This window comes from Pleurodeles waltl, chromosome 4_1 (genome assembly GCF_031143425.1).
Source record: "Pleurodeles waltl isolate 20211129_DDA chromosome 4_1, aPleWal1.hap1.20221129, whole genome shotgun sequence".
NCBI classification, from domain to species: Eukaryota; Metazoa; Chordata; class Amphibia; order Caudata; family Salamandridae; genus Pleurodeles; species Pleurodeles waltl.
In genome coordinates, this window is record NC_090442.1 from 171,369,315 (window position 1) to 171,384,811 (window position 15,497).

Sequence of the window (15,497 nt, forward strand, 5' to 3'; positions counted from 1 at the left end):
TGGTGGATGCACAGACATCACCTGTCAGTAGGAGTTCCGTTTCATCAGCCATTCCCGTCCGACACTCTGGTAACGGATGCGTCGCTTCAGGAATGGGGAGCTCATCTGGGTTCCCTTCAAGCTCAGGGCCTGTGGTCCAACAACGAAAGAGAGTACCACATCAACCTGCTGGAGCTCAGAGAAGTTCATCTGGCTCTCAAGTCTTTTGCTCCATTGATTCAGGGGAAATCTCTCCTAGTGCAAACGGACAATACAACGACAATGTATTATCTGAACAAACAAGGAGGAACGAGATCCCTGCCCCTATCTTGGGAGTCTCAGGCCATCTGGCATTGGCTCTTAGCAAGGGGAATGTCTCTTACAGCAATTCACCTACCAGGGCAGCAAAACGTGGAGGCGGACTTCCTAAGCAGAACCCTCGAGGACGCCCACGATTGGGTTCTTCACGACAAGGTCGTCGAAGACATCTTCGTTCAATGCGGTCGGCCTCAATTAGATCTCTTCGCAGACGAGGAAAACAAGAAATGCCTAGACTTTGCGTCCAGGTTCTACTGTCCGGGGTCTCGAGGGAATGCCCTGTTGATCGACTGGTCAGGGATATTTCTCTACGCCTTTCCACTGATTCCCCTCATACCAGCTGTGATAAACAAACTCTACAGATCCAGCACCAGAGTGATTCTCATAGCCCTGCAATAGCCTCGTCAGTTCTGGTACACGGATCTCCTCAACCTATCAGAACAGCCGCACAGGAGGCTGCCGTGCAGACCGGATCTCCTTTGCAAGCTGGGAGGCAGGATACTTCACCCCAACCTTCCCTCTCTGAGCTTGACGGCATGGCTCCTGAATTCCTGCAGTATGGGCACCTAGGGCTCTCACAGGAGTGCATGAACATCTTAAAGGAGTCCAGACGACCCTCCACACGGCGTTCTTACGCGTTCAAGTTCAAGAGGTTCTACATATGGTGTCGTCAGCAAGGTCAGAATCCTATACTGGCTCAGGAGGAGGTCATACTTTCTTACCTGCTCCATTTGGCGAAATCGGGTCTGCAAGTGTCATCTATTAAGGTACATTTATCTGCCATTACAGCCTATCGTAAGTCACCTTCTCAGGAATCCTTTTTTACAAGACCAGTAGTCAAGGATTTCTTAGAAGGTTTGAAAAAGGTTTTTCCACCCATTCGAAAACCCTCTCCTCCATGGGAACTAAACATAGTATTATCTAGACTCATGGGCCCTCCTTTCAAACCTATCCACAAAGCTTCTTTGCAACACCTTACGTGGAAGACGGCTTTTCTTGTAGCCATTACTTCTGCGAGGAGGGTCAGTGAAATTCAGGCTTTGTCCTCCAAAGAACCATACACGGTCTTCCATGAGAATAGAGTGGTTCTATGAACTCATCCATCATTCTTACCGAAGGTGGTGTCAGATTTTCACATCAATCAGACTATTTCACTACCAACTTTTTTCCCCAATCTGGATACTCCGGCGGAGAAAGCTTTGCACTCCCTGGATTTGAAAAGAGTGCTAAAATTTTTACTTGGATAAGACCAAACTGATTAGACGATCTCACCACTTATTTGTAAATTACGGTCATTTGAGAACAGGCGGGGCAGCCTCAAAACGAACCATATCTAGATGGATAGTTTCATGTATTGTTACTGCATATCAATTGGCTAACAAACAGTTATTGGCTAGGCCTAGGGCTCATTCGAAAAGAGGAAAAGCAGCTACTGCTGCCCTCCTAAATAATGTTCCAATCTCTGAAATTTGTAAGGCTGCTACATTGAAGTCTGTACATACATTTATTAGGCATTACTGTTTGGACTCAGATGCCAGAGCAGACGCCCAAGTTGGGCAAGCATCTCTGAGAAATTTGTTTGCATAATGTATATCTCTTCCTGCACTTCTATTAGACAGTCCGCAGAGTTAAGGGATGGGCTTGCTAATCTATTCAATGTTTATGACTTTTGATGAGGATCCCCTGGAAGAGAAGGATAAGTTACTTACCTGTAAATCCTAGTTCTCTTCCAGGGGTATCCTCATCAAAGTCATAAACAACCCACCCTCCTCCCCGGACGCAAGTCTCCTAGAAGTGCAGGACACACTATCTCTCTAATCTGCTGGATACGTTGTCACCATAAAAAAGTACTGACCTAACTGTGAACCAACTGTCACCTCTCCTTCACCCCTGAGGCATGGTGGGATACTGGAGGTGCTCAGGGTCTTAAAGTCACGGTGCCAGAATTTTATGGTTCTCCTGTGTTAACCTGCATGCAGCCTATTGGCTAATAATGCTCCATTGTTTTCAATGCAGTTTTTTCTCTTTTTTCACTGATGTTGCTACTGCTTCTTTCACTGGGCCCAGCTTTGGGGCTTTGGAAAGTTTTTCTCTTATTGTAATTTTGAAAGGGACTGTTTAAAAAAAAAATAACTCCATAGAAATAAAGCATTTTTAGCCTGTTTATGAATATAGTCTGCATTGCTGTTGTACACACGTATACTTGAGTTTGGTATGAAAATTGTCTACTAAAAATGCTATATATATACAGGGAGTGCAGAATTATTAGGCAAGTTGTATTTTTGAGGATTAATTTTATTATTGAACAACAACCATGTTCTCAATGAACCCAAAAAACCCATTAATATCAAAGCTGAATATTTTCGGAAGTAGTTTTTAGTTTGTTTTTAGTTTTAGCTATGTTAGGGGGATATCTGTGTGTGCAGGTGACTATTACTGTGCATAATTATTAGGCAACTTAACAAAAAAAAAATATATACCCATTTCAATTATTTATTATTACCAGTGAAACCAATATAACATCTCAACATTCACAAATATACATTTCTGACATTCAAAAACAAAACCAAAACAAATCAGTGACCAATATAGCCACCTTTCTTTGCAAGGACACTCAAAAGCCTGCCATCCATGGATTCTGTCAGTGTTTTGATCTGTTCACCACCAACATTGCGTGCAGCAGCAACCACAGCCTCCCAGACACTGTTCAGAGAGGTGTACTGTTTTCCCTCCTTGTAAATCTCACATTTGATGATGGACCACAGGTTCTCAATGGGGTTCAGATCAGGTGAACAAGGAGGCCATGTCATTAGATTTCCTTCTTTTATACCCTTTCTTGCCAGCCAAGCTGTGGAGTACTTGGACGCGTGTGATGGAGCATTGTACTGCATGAAAATCATGTTTTTCTTGAAGGATGCAGACTTCTTCCTGTACCACTGCTTGAAGAAGGTGTCTTCCAGGAACTGGCAGTAGGACTGGGAGTTGAGCTTGACTCCATCCTCAACCCGAAAAGGCCCCACAAGCTCATCTTTGATGATACCAGCCCAAACCAGTACTCCACCTCCACCTTGCTGGCGTCTGAGTCGGACTGGAGCTCTCTGCCCTTTACCAATCCAGCCACGGGCCCATCCATCTGGCCCATCAAGACTCACTCTCATTTCATCAGTCCATAAAACCTTAGAAAAATCAGTCTTGAGATATTTATTGGCCCAGTCTTGACGTTTCAGCTTGTGTGTCTTGTTCAGTGGTGGTCGTCTTTCAGCCTTTCTTACCTTGGCCATGTCTCTGAGTATTGCACACCTTGTGCTTTTGGGCACTCCAGTGATGTTGCAGCTCTGAAATATGGCCAAACTGGTGGCAAGTGGCATCGTGGCAGCTGCACGCTTGACTTTTCTCAGTTCATGGGCAGTTATTTTGCGCCTTGGTTTTTCCACACGCTTCTTGCGACCCTGTTGACTATTTTGAATGAAACGCTTGATTGTTCGATGATCACGCTTCAGAAGCTTTGCAATTTTAAGAGTGCTGCATCCCTCTGCAAGATATCTCACTATTTGTGACTTTTCTGAGCCTGTCAAGTCCTTCTTTTGACCCATTTTGCCAAAGGAAAGGAAGTTGCCTAATAATTATGCACACCTGATATAGGGTGTTGATGTCATTAGACCACACCCCTTCTCATTACAGAGATGCACATCACCTAATATGCTTAATTGGTAGTAGGCTTTTGAGCCTATACAGCTTGGAGTAAGACAACATGCATAAAGAGGATGATGTGGTCAAAATACTCATTTGCCTAATAATTCTGCACTCCCTGTATATATTTCGTGCATTTTTCATACTTTTATATGTGTGTATTTTATGTATGCTCCGGGGTCCCCGCACGAGGGCGGGAATATTCAATGTTTATGACTTTGATGAGTATACCCCTGGAAGAGAACTAGGATTTACAGGTAAGTAATTTATCCTTCTGCCTTCCCCTGCCCTAATGAGGCTCATCAGCAGGAGGGCAGAACAGTGTCTCGGCTCGGCAGCAGCATGGGGTGGCATGTAGCCCCTGCAAAGCTGTACAGGCAGACATGGGGGATCCCCTAGTGGATCCAGAGAGTACATGGTATCATGCAACTACAACTGGAATCAGTGTAGTTGCATGAGTCCAACATGTTTGATGCTAAACATGCCTTAGTTTGGTGAAGCCATTATGTAGTTGGTCATCTTGTGTTGACTAGTGTCCTCTACATACCTTAAGATGGCTTCCTCACACTTATAAATCCCAGAGACTGGAGTCTGGGATTTGGAGGGGCACCTCTGCTCATCCAGGGATGTCCTCACACTGAGAAACAAGTACCCTGCCCTTGGGATGAAGGACCTACCAGAGGGTGTCTTATAGTGTCAGAGTGCAGTGACCATGATATAATGCAAACATTATGGGGGTCATTATGACCCTGGCGGACTGCGGTATGTTGGAGAAAGGTACTGGCAACAGGCTGGCGGTACCTTTCACCAAAATATGACATTGGTGGTTTGTCTCAAGCCAAACCGCCAATGTACCACTCTCTCCGCCAAGGCAGTAACAGCCGCCGGGCTGGAGACTTCAGTCTCCAGCCAGGCGGCTGTCACTGTTCCACCCACGGGATAATGACCCCGCCTACCGCCATAGTGTAGGAGGCTGGCCTGGCTTATTGTGGGTACCTTGTGGTACTTACAACCTTGTGCCAGGTCTAGTTATCCCTTATTAGTAGAATACTGTAGACGTGTTTCTAGTAGCTTAGGCTGATAGAGGTAGCTGTAGCTGAGCAGCTTAGGCTGAACTAGGAGACATGCAAAGCTCCTCCTATACCACTTATATCATATAGCACTATATCACAAGAAAACACAATACTCAGAGTTAGTAAAAATAAAGGCACTTTATTTTAGTGACAATATGCCAAAAGTATCTCAGAGGATACCCTCACTTAGGAGGTAAGTAATATACATAAATTATATGTACACAAACCAAAATCAGGTAAGTAACAGTAAGAAAAGTAGTGCAAACAAGGTAGAATCACAATAGGATACAATAGGTAGAAATAGGCCTAGGGGCAACACAAACCATATACTCCAAAAGTGGAATGCGAATCACAAATGGACCCCAGACCTATGGTAGGTTGTAGAGGGTCACTGGGATTGTAAGAAAACAGTGAGGGTTAGAAAAATACCCCACTCCAAGACCCTGAAAAGTAGGAGTAAAGTACACCTACTACCCCCAGAGAGCACAGAAGTCGTGATAGGGGGATTCTGCAGGAAGAACAAACACCAGCAGTGCACTGACCACGTATTTCCAGACCTGAGTACCTGTAAGACAAGGGGACCAAGTCCAATAGTCGCGTCAGTGTCCAGGGGGGGCAGGAGCCCAGGAAACCCCGGATGAAGGTGCAAGGATGCTGCCTCTGGTTGGAAGAAGCTTGGAGGTCTGCAAGAAAGAAGATGACTAGGAACTTCTCCTTTGGAAAACGGATGTCCCACGTTACGATGAAGCTTGCAAAGGTGTTCTCATGCAGAAAAACCACAAACAAGCCTTGCTAGCTGCAAGGGTTGCAGTAGAGGTTTTTGGGTGCTGCTGAAGACCAGGAAGGACCAGGATGTCGCCTTTTGGAGGAGGAGACAGAGGGGGTGCTCAGCAACTCAGAGAGCCCTCACAGAAGCAGGCAGCTCCCGCAGAAGTACCTGAACTTAGAAGAAGAGTGGACCAGAGTCCATGCAAAGTTACAAAGGGGGGTCCCACCACGTCAGAGGACAACTCAGAAGGTTGTGCACTGCTGGACAGAGTGCTGGGGACCCAGGCTAGGCTGTTCACAAAGGAAATCCTGCAAGAGTGCACAAGAGCCAGAGTAGCTGCAAATCACGCGTTACACAGCTTTGCGGTCTTGCATGGGGAGGCAAGGACTTACCTCCACCAAACTTGGACTGAAGAGTCACTAGACTGTGGGAGTCACTGGGACAGAGTTGCAGTGTTCCAGGTACCACGCTCGTCAGGATGAGAGGGTACCCAGAGGACGAGTGATGCAGTCTTTTGGTGCCGGCGTTAGCAGGGGGAAGATTCCGTCGACCCACAGGAGATTTCTTCAGAGCTTCTGGTGCAGGGTGAAGGCATGCTACCCCCTGAGCATGCACCACCTGGAAACAGTTGAGAAAGCTGGCAGGATTAGGTGCTACAATGTTGCTAGTAGTCGTCTTGCTACTTTGTTGCTGTTTTGCAGGCATCCTGGAGCAGTCAGCGGTCGATCCTTTGGTAGAAGGTGAAGAGGGAGATGCAGAGGAACTCTGGTGAGCTCTTGCATTCGTTATCTGAAGAATTCCCCAAAGCAGAGACCCTAAATAGCCAGAAAAGGAGGTTTGGCTACCAAGTTAGGCGGATTGGCTACAAAGAGAGGTAAGAGCCTATCAGAAGGAGCCTCTGACATCACCTGCTGGCACTGGCCTCTCAGAGCAGTCCAGTGTGCCCCCAACACCTCTGTTTCCAAGATGGCAAAGGTCTGGGACACACTGGAGCAGCTCTGGGCACCTCCCCTGGGAGGTACTGGTCAGGGGAGTGGTCACTCCCCTTTTCTTTGTCCAGTTTCGCACCAGAGTAGGTCTGGGGGATCCCTGAACCGGTGCAGTCTGGCTTATGCAGAGATGGGTACCATCTGTGCCCATCAAAGCATTTCCAGAGGCTGGGGGAGGCTAGTCCTCCCCAGCCCTTCACACCTATTTCCAAAGGGAGAGGGTGTAACACCCTCTCTCAGAGGAAATCCTTTCTTCTGCCTTCCTGGGCCAGGGCTGCCTGGCCCCTAGGAGGGCAGAAACCTGTCTGAGCGGTTGGCAGCAGCAGCAGCTGCAGTGGAGACCCCGGAAAGGCAGTTTGGCAGTACCCGGGTTCTGTGCTAGAGACCCGGGGGATAATGGAATTGTCACCCCAATACCAGAATGGTATTGGGGTGACAATTCCATGATCTTAGACATGTTACATGGCCATGTTCGGCGTTCCCATTGTTACGCTATACATAGGTAGTGACCTATGTATAGTGCACGCGTATAATGGTGTCCCCGCACTCACAAAGTCTGGGGAATTTGCCCTAAACGAGGTGGGGGCACCTTGGCTTTACCAGGGTGCCCACACACTAAGTAACTTTGCACCCAACCTTCACCAGGTGAAGGTTAGACATATAGGTGACTTATAAGTTACTTATGTGCAGTGGTAAACAGCTGTGAAATAACGTGGACGTTATTTCACGCAGGCTGCAGTGGCAGGCCTGTGTAAGAATTGTCAGAGCTACCTATGGGTGGCAAAAGAAAAGCTGCAGCCCATAGGGATCTCCTGGAACCCCAATACCCTGGGTTCCTCAGTACCATATACAAGGGAATTATATGGGTGTATCAGTATGCCACTGTGAATTGGTAAATTTAGTCACTAGCCTGTGAGTGACAAATTTGGAAGGCAGAGAGAGCATAACCACTGAGGTTCTGGTTAGCAGAGCCTCAGTGAGACAGTTAGGCATCACACAGGGAACACATACAGGGCACATGCTATGAGAAATGGGGCCCTGCCTGGCAGGGTCCCAGTAACACATGGACTAAAACAACATATATACAGTGAAATATGGGGGTAACATACCTGGCAAGATGGTACTTTCCTACACAACCCCCCCCCAAACGAAGGACAATAAGACTAGCCATGACCTGATGAGTCTTCATTGTCTAAGTGGAAATATCTGGAGAGTCCATCTGCACTGGAGTGGGTACTCCCAGGTCTATGTTCCACTGTATAGTCCATTCCCTGTAGAGATATGGACCACCTCAACAATTTAGGGTTTTCACCTTTCATTTGTTTTAGCCAAAGTAGAGGTTTGTGGTCTGTCTGAACAATAAAGTGAGTGCCAAACAGGTATGGCCTCAACTGTTTCAGTGCCCAGACCACAGCAAGGGCCTCCCTCTCTATGGCAGACCAACGCTTTTCTCTAGGGGTCAACCTTCTGCTGATAAAAGCAACTGGTTGATTCTGGCCCTCAGAATTCTGTTGTGATAAGACTGCCCCACCCCTAATTCAGATGCATCAGTTTGAACAATTAATTTCTTGGAGTAACATGGGCTTTTTAGGACAGGTGCAGAGCACATGGCCTGTTTGAGCTCCCCAAAAGCTTTCTGACAGCTAGCTGTCTATATTACCTATTTAGGCATTTTCTTACTTGTGAGATCATTAAGAGGGGCTGCTATGGAGCCATAGTTTTTAATGAATCTCCTGTAATACCCTGTGAGGCCTACAAAGGCTCTCACCTGGGTCTGAGTTGTAGGGGGGCCCAATCCATGATTGTCTGGATTTTCCCCTGAAGTGGTGCAATCTGTTCACACCTACCAGGTGTCCCAGATAAACCACCTTACCCTGCCCTGTCTCGCACTTTGAGGCCTTGATAGTGAGGCCTGCCTTTTGCAGGGCCTCCAAAACGTTCCAAAGGTGGACCAGGTGCTCATCCCAGGTGGAGCTAAAGACATCAATATCATCAAGATATGCTGCACTGAAAGCCTCCAACCCTTGCAGGACTGTGTTCACCAACCTCTGAAAAGTGGCAGGTGTATTTTTCAAACCAAAGGGCATCACTGTAAATTGGTAGCACCCTCCTATAGTTGAAAATGCAGTCTTGGGTTTAACATCTTCTGCCAATTTGATCTCCCAATACCCTGCAGTCAAATCAAAAGTGCTAAGATACTTGGCAGATACCAGTGTATCAGTGAGCTCATCTGCCTTGGGTATAGGGTGAGCATCAGTTTTTGTTACCTGATTGAGACCTCTGTAGGCTACACAAAACCTTATCCCCCTCTTTCCATCTTTGGTGTGAGGTTTTGGTACAAGCACCACTGGGCTAGCCCATGGGCTTTCAGAAGGCTCAATCAATCACTCCCAGATCCCACATTTTCGGCACCTCTTGTTTAATGCAGTCCCTGACATGGTCAGGCTGCCTATAAATTTTACTTTTGACAGGAAAGCTGTCTCCAGTATCAATTGTGTGTTCACACCAGGATGTTGTACCTGGCACAATTGAAAAGAGGTCAGAAAATTGTCCAAGGAGATTGATGCAGTTGTCTTGATGTTCCGCAGTCAGACAATCTGCCAAAACTACTCCCTCCACTAAAGCATCTGCTTCAGTAGGGGAGAAGAGATCAGGGAGAGGGTCACTCTCTTCTTCCTGTTCCTCATCTGTTGCCATGAGCAGGGTGAGATCAACCCTGTCATAGTAGGGTTTTAGGCGGTTGACATGAATCACCCTAAGGGGACTCCTGGCAGTGCCCAGGTCTACCAAATAGATAACCTCACCCTTTTTCTCAACAATTAGATGGGGTGCACTCCATTTGTCCCGGAGTGCTCTTGTGGCCACAGGTTCCAATACCCAAAACTTCTGTCCTGGTTGGTACTGGATCAGAACAGCCTTCTGGTCATGCCATTGCTTTTGCAGCTCCTGGCTGGCCTGAAGGTTTATACTGGCCTTTTTCATGTACTCAGCCATTCTGGATCTTAGGCCAAGTACATAATCCACTATGTCCTGTTTAGGAGCTTTTAAAGGTTGTTCCCAAACCTCCTTCACAAGAGTGAGCGGACCTCTTACAGGGTGTCCAAAGAGGAGTTCAAAGGGGCTGAAGCCCAATCCTTTCTGGGGTACCTCACTGTAAGCAAAAAGAAGGCAAGGTAACAGGACATGCCATCTCCTCCTTAGTTTTTCAGGGAGTCCCATTATCATACTTTTGAGAGTTTTATTAAACCTCTCTACCAGGCCATTAGTCTGTGGATGGTAATGAGTGGTGAACTTGTAGGTAACACCGCACTCCTTCCACATTGCTTTGAAGTATGCAGACATGAAGTTGCTACCCCTGTCTGATTCTACCTGTTTAGGAAAACCCATCCTGGAAAAGATTCCCAGGCGGGCCTTTGCCACTGCAGGAACTGTAGTGGTCCTTAGAGGAATTGCTTCAGGATATCTTGCGACATGGTCCACAACCACCAAGATAAATCTATTGCCTGAAGCAGTAGGAGGGTCAAGGGGGCCAACTATGTCAACACCTACCCTTTCAAAGGGCACCCCAACCACTGGAAGTGGGATTAGAGGGGCCTTTGGAGTGCCACCAGTCTTGCCACTGGCTTGGCAGGTCACACAAGACTTGCAAAAATCTTTAGTGTCCTCTGACATCCTAGGCCAGTGAAACAGGGGGACAAGCCTTTTCCATGTTTTGATCTGGCCCAAATGCACAGTCAAGGGAATGTCATGTGCAAGAGTTAGGAGGAACTCTCTGTACTGCAGGGAAATTACCAATCTCCTTGTTGCTCCAGGTTTTGGGTCCCTTGCCTCTGTGTACAAGAGGTTATCCTCCCAGTAAACTCTACACTGACATCCCCATTTGGCTGTTTGACAGCTTGCTGTCTGAGACCCTCTAATGTGGGACAGGTTTGCTGTGCCACACTCGGCTCTTCCCTGGCAGGCCCCCCTCCACCCAAAAGCTCAGCAGTGTCTACTGCCAGCTCATCTGGTGAAGGTTCTGCACAGGGAGGAAATTCTTCTTCCTCAGAAGGAGAATCATGTGTAGAGGGAGGGATAGTGGGTAGGGATTTACCCTTGCTACCCCTAGCTTTAGGAAGCACTTGGTCCATTGTTCCAGCATCCAAGTTACCCTGTCCTTTTTGCTTTTTGGCCCGAGCCCTGGTTAAAGCACAAATATGCCCAGGAATGCCCAGCATTGCTGCATGAGCCTCCAACTCCACGTCTGCCCAAGCTGATGTATCTAAATCATTCCCTAGTAGACAGTCTACAGGTACATCTGAGGCAACCACAACTTTCTTTGGACCAGTAACCCCTCCCCTCCAGATGAGATTCACAACAGCCATGGGGTGGCTAAGAGTGTTGTTATGAGCGTCTGTCACTTGGTACTGCTGACCAAGTAGGTGTTGTTCAGGGTGGACCAGTTTCTCTATCACCATAGTTACACTGGCTCCTGTGTCCCTGTAGGCCTGAACCTCAACACCATTTATTAAGGGAAGTTGCTTGTACTTATCCATATTGAGGGGACAACCAACTAAGGTTCCCAAATCAATGGCACCTTCAGAGACGAAAACAGCCTCGGTGGTCTCCCTAACAAGACCAAACCCAACTACATTGCCAATAGTGAGCCCAGCTACAACCTTGGATTGGCTATTTGTAGGTTTCCCACCACCACTGCTATTACTAGGGGCACTAGAATTTGCAGCAGGGGTTGTGGTAGTGGGAGGTTTGGTGTTTTTCTTTGGACAACTGGAATCAGTTGCCCAATAGCCTTTGACTTTACACAAATAACACCAAGGCTTTTTAGGTTCATTATTGGAAGAGGATTTGGACCCACCACTTCCACCAGAGGATTTTTGTGGGTCTGATGAAGACTCAGTATTTTTACCTTTGTCCCCACCCTTGTCAGAAGACTTACCAGCCTTCTTCTTGCCATCCTTGTCATCCCCTGTATGAACTTCTCTGTTCACCCTTGTTCTGACCCACTTGTCTGCCTTCTTTCCCAATTCTTGGGGAGAGGTCAGATCCGAGTCCACTATGTATTGGTGCAACAAGTCAGACACACGGTTATTCAGAATATGCTCTCTCAGAATAAGATCATACAGGCTTTCATAGTCAGATACCTTACTGCCATGTAATCACCCTTCCAAGGCCTTCACTGAACAGTCCACAAAATCTGTCTAGTCTTGAGAGGACTCTTTTCTGGTGTCTCTGAACTTAATCCTGTATTGTTCAGTGGTTAAGCCAAATCCATCCAAGAGTGCATCCTTTAATACTGTGTAATTGTTAGCTTCACTTTCTCTAACAGTAAGGAGCCTATCCCTACCCTTTCCAGTGAATGATAGTCACAAAATAGCAGCCCATTGCCATTGAGGGACCAACTGTACCATATGGGCCCTCTCAAGTGCAGCAAACCACTTGTTGATGTCATCCCCCTCCTTGTAAGAGGGGACTATCTTGTGCAGATTCCTGGAATCATGCTCTGTAACAGGATTACTATAGGGAATACTGCTGCTGCCACCATGGGGTCCTAACCACAACCTCTTTCTTTCCTTCTCAATGTCCAGGGATTCCCTACCTAAGGGCAGCTGTTGCTGTTTAAGCTTCAGTCTGGTCTCTTCAACACTCAACTTTTTGAGTTCCCTTTCTAACAAGATATCCTCAGGGTGGGTGGGTTGAAAATGCTTTGACACAGATGACAAATTGGAAACTTCAGAGGGGGATCTGTCCCTCTCTGTCTGGATCCTGGTAACTTGGCCTCTAGGAATAAAGGATGCCCTACTGTGATGGGAACCTCCATTACTACCAACATTACTAGGTGTCCTGCTAGGGGGCAGACCCTGTTCCGAACCCTCCCCACCCTTCTCAGGGAACTCTCCTGAATCAGACTGGGAAGTTTCTACATGTTCTAACCTCTCATTTGATGAGCCAGCTTGGGTCTCATCATCTACAATAAGCATGTTGAACAGAAACTCTTTTGTAGGGTTCTTTCCCATCACTAAACCTCTATCTAAGCAGAGACTCCTCAAGCTCTTGTAATTCAAACTGTCATAAATAGCATTGACAGTTTTGGGAGCTGAATCTACCACAGATATGATAGCAAAAGGTTTAGAGATAGTGAGAAGAAAGAAAAAGTTTCAGAACTTTTTAAAGCACAGAGAAAACAAATTTTTCTAACTTTTAGAAAACTTTTAGAAGTTTTTGAAAACTTTTCAGAACTTTGTAAAACGTTTTAGAGAAGAAAAGCAAACTTTTTTGGTTAAGTGTACATACACTGAACTGTTTGGTATATGATTCTCTTATGAAAAGTACACAATGACAGAGTGGTAAGTAGTTACAAGTACCTATCCCACCGCTGCACAACCAATGTAGGAGGCTGGTCTGGCTTGTAGTGGGTACCAGAGGTACTTACACCTTGTGCCAGGTCCAGTTATCCCTTATTAGTGTAGAAGAGGTGTTTCTAGCAGCTAAGGCTGATAGAAGGAAGCTATGGCAAAGCAGCTTAGGCTGAACTAGGAGACATGTAAAGCTCCTACTATACCACTTGTGTCATATGCACAATATCATAAGAAAACACAATACACCGAAGTACTAAAAATAAAGGTACTTTATTTTTATGACAATATGCCAAAAGTATCTCAGTGAGTACTCTCAGTAACAAGGTAAGTTATATACACAAGTTATATGTACCCAAACCAAAGTTAGGTAAGCAAGAGCGAGAAAAGTAATGCCAACAGTGTAGAATTACAATAGGTTGCAATAGGCAAGCATAGGTATGAGGGCAACACAAACCATATACTCCAAAAGTGGAATGCGAACCACGAATGGACCCCAGACCTATGTGCGCTTGTAGAGGGTCGCTGGGACTGTAAGAAAACAGTGAGGGTTAGAAAAATACCCCACCCCAAGACCCTGAAAAGTAGGAGTAAAGTACACCTACTACCCCCAGAGAGCACAGAAGTCGTGATAGGGGGATTCTGCAGGAAGAACAAACACCAGCAGTGCACTGACAATGGATTTCCTGGCCTGAGTACATGTAAGACAAGGGGACCAAGTCCAATAGTCGCGACAGTGTCCAGGGGGGGCAGGAGCACAGGAAACCCCGGATGAAGGTGCAAGGAAGCTGCCTCTGGTTGGAAGAAGCTTGGAGTTCTGCAAGAAAGAAGAGGACTAGGAACTTCTCCTTTGGAAGACGGATGTCACACGTCGCGCTGAAGCTTGCAGAGGTGTTCCCACGCAGAAAGACCGCAAACAAGCCTTGCTAGCTGCAAGGGTCGCAGTAGAGGTTTTTGAGTGCTGCTGAGGACCAGGTAGGACCAGGATGTCACATTTTGGAGGGGGAGACAGAGGGCATGCTGAGCAACTCAGAGAGCCCTCACTGAAGCATGCAGCACCCACAGAAGTACCCCAACAGGCACTTAGAAGAAGAGTGGACTGGAGTACACGCGAAGTTACAAAAGGGGGTCCCACGACGTCGGAGGACAACTCAGAAGGTTGTGCACTGTAGGAGGCTGGACTGGCTTGTAGTGAGTACCAAGGGGTACTTGCACCTTGCACCAGGCCCAGTTATCCCTTATTAGTGTATAGGGTGTCTAGCAGCTTAGGCTGATAGATAATGGTAGCTTAGCAGAGCAGCTTAGGCTGAACTAGGAGACGTGTGAAGCTACTACAGTACCACTTAGTGTCATATGCACAATATCATAAGAAAACACAATACACAGTTATACTAAAAATAAAGGTACTTTATTTTTATGACAATATGCCAAAGTATCTTAGAGTGTACCCTCAGTGAGAGGATAGGAAATATACACAAGATATATATACACAATAGAAAAAATATGCAGTATAGTCTTAGAAAACAGTGCAAACAATGTATAGTTACAATAGGATGCAATGGGGAAACATAGGGATAGGGGCAACACAAACCATATACTCCAAAAGTGGAATGCGAACCACGAATGGACCCCAAACCTATGTGACCTTGTAGAGGGTCGCTGGGACTATTAGAAAATAGTGAGAGTTAGAAAAATAACCCTCCCCAAGACCCTGAAAAGTGAGTGCAAAGTGCACTAAAGTTCCTTTAAGGACAAAGTAGTCGTGTTAGAGGAATAATGCAGGAAAGACACAAACCAGCAATGCAACAACTGTGGATTTCCAATCTAGGGTACCTGTGGAACAAGGGAACCAAGTCCAAAAGTCACAAGCAAGTCGGAGATGGGCAGATGCCCAGGAAATGCCAGCTGCGGGTGCAAAGAAGCTTCGACTGGACAGAAGAAGCTGAGGTTTCTGCAGGAACGAAAAGGGCTAGAGACTTCCCCTTTGGTGGACGGATCCCGCTCGCCTCGGAGAATTGTGCAGAAGTGTTTTCCCGCCGGAAGGACGCCAACAAGCCTTGCTAGTCGCAAATCGTGCATTTTTCGTTTTTGGACGCTGCCGGGGCCCAGGAGGGACCAGGAGGTCGCAAATTGGACCTGAAGAGAGAGGGGATGTCGAGCAAGACAAAGAGCCCTCACTGAAGCAGGTAGCACCCGGAGAAGTGCCAGAAACAGGCACTACGAGGATGCGTGAAACTGTGCTCGCCGAAGTTGCACAAAGGAGTCCCACGTCGCCGGAGACCAACTTAGAAAGTCGTGCAATGCAGGTTAGAGTGCCGTGGACCCA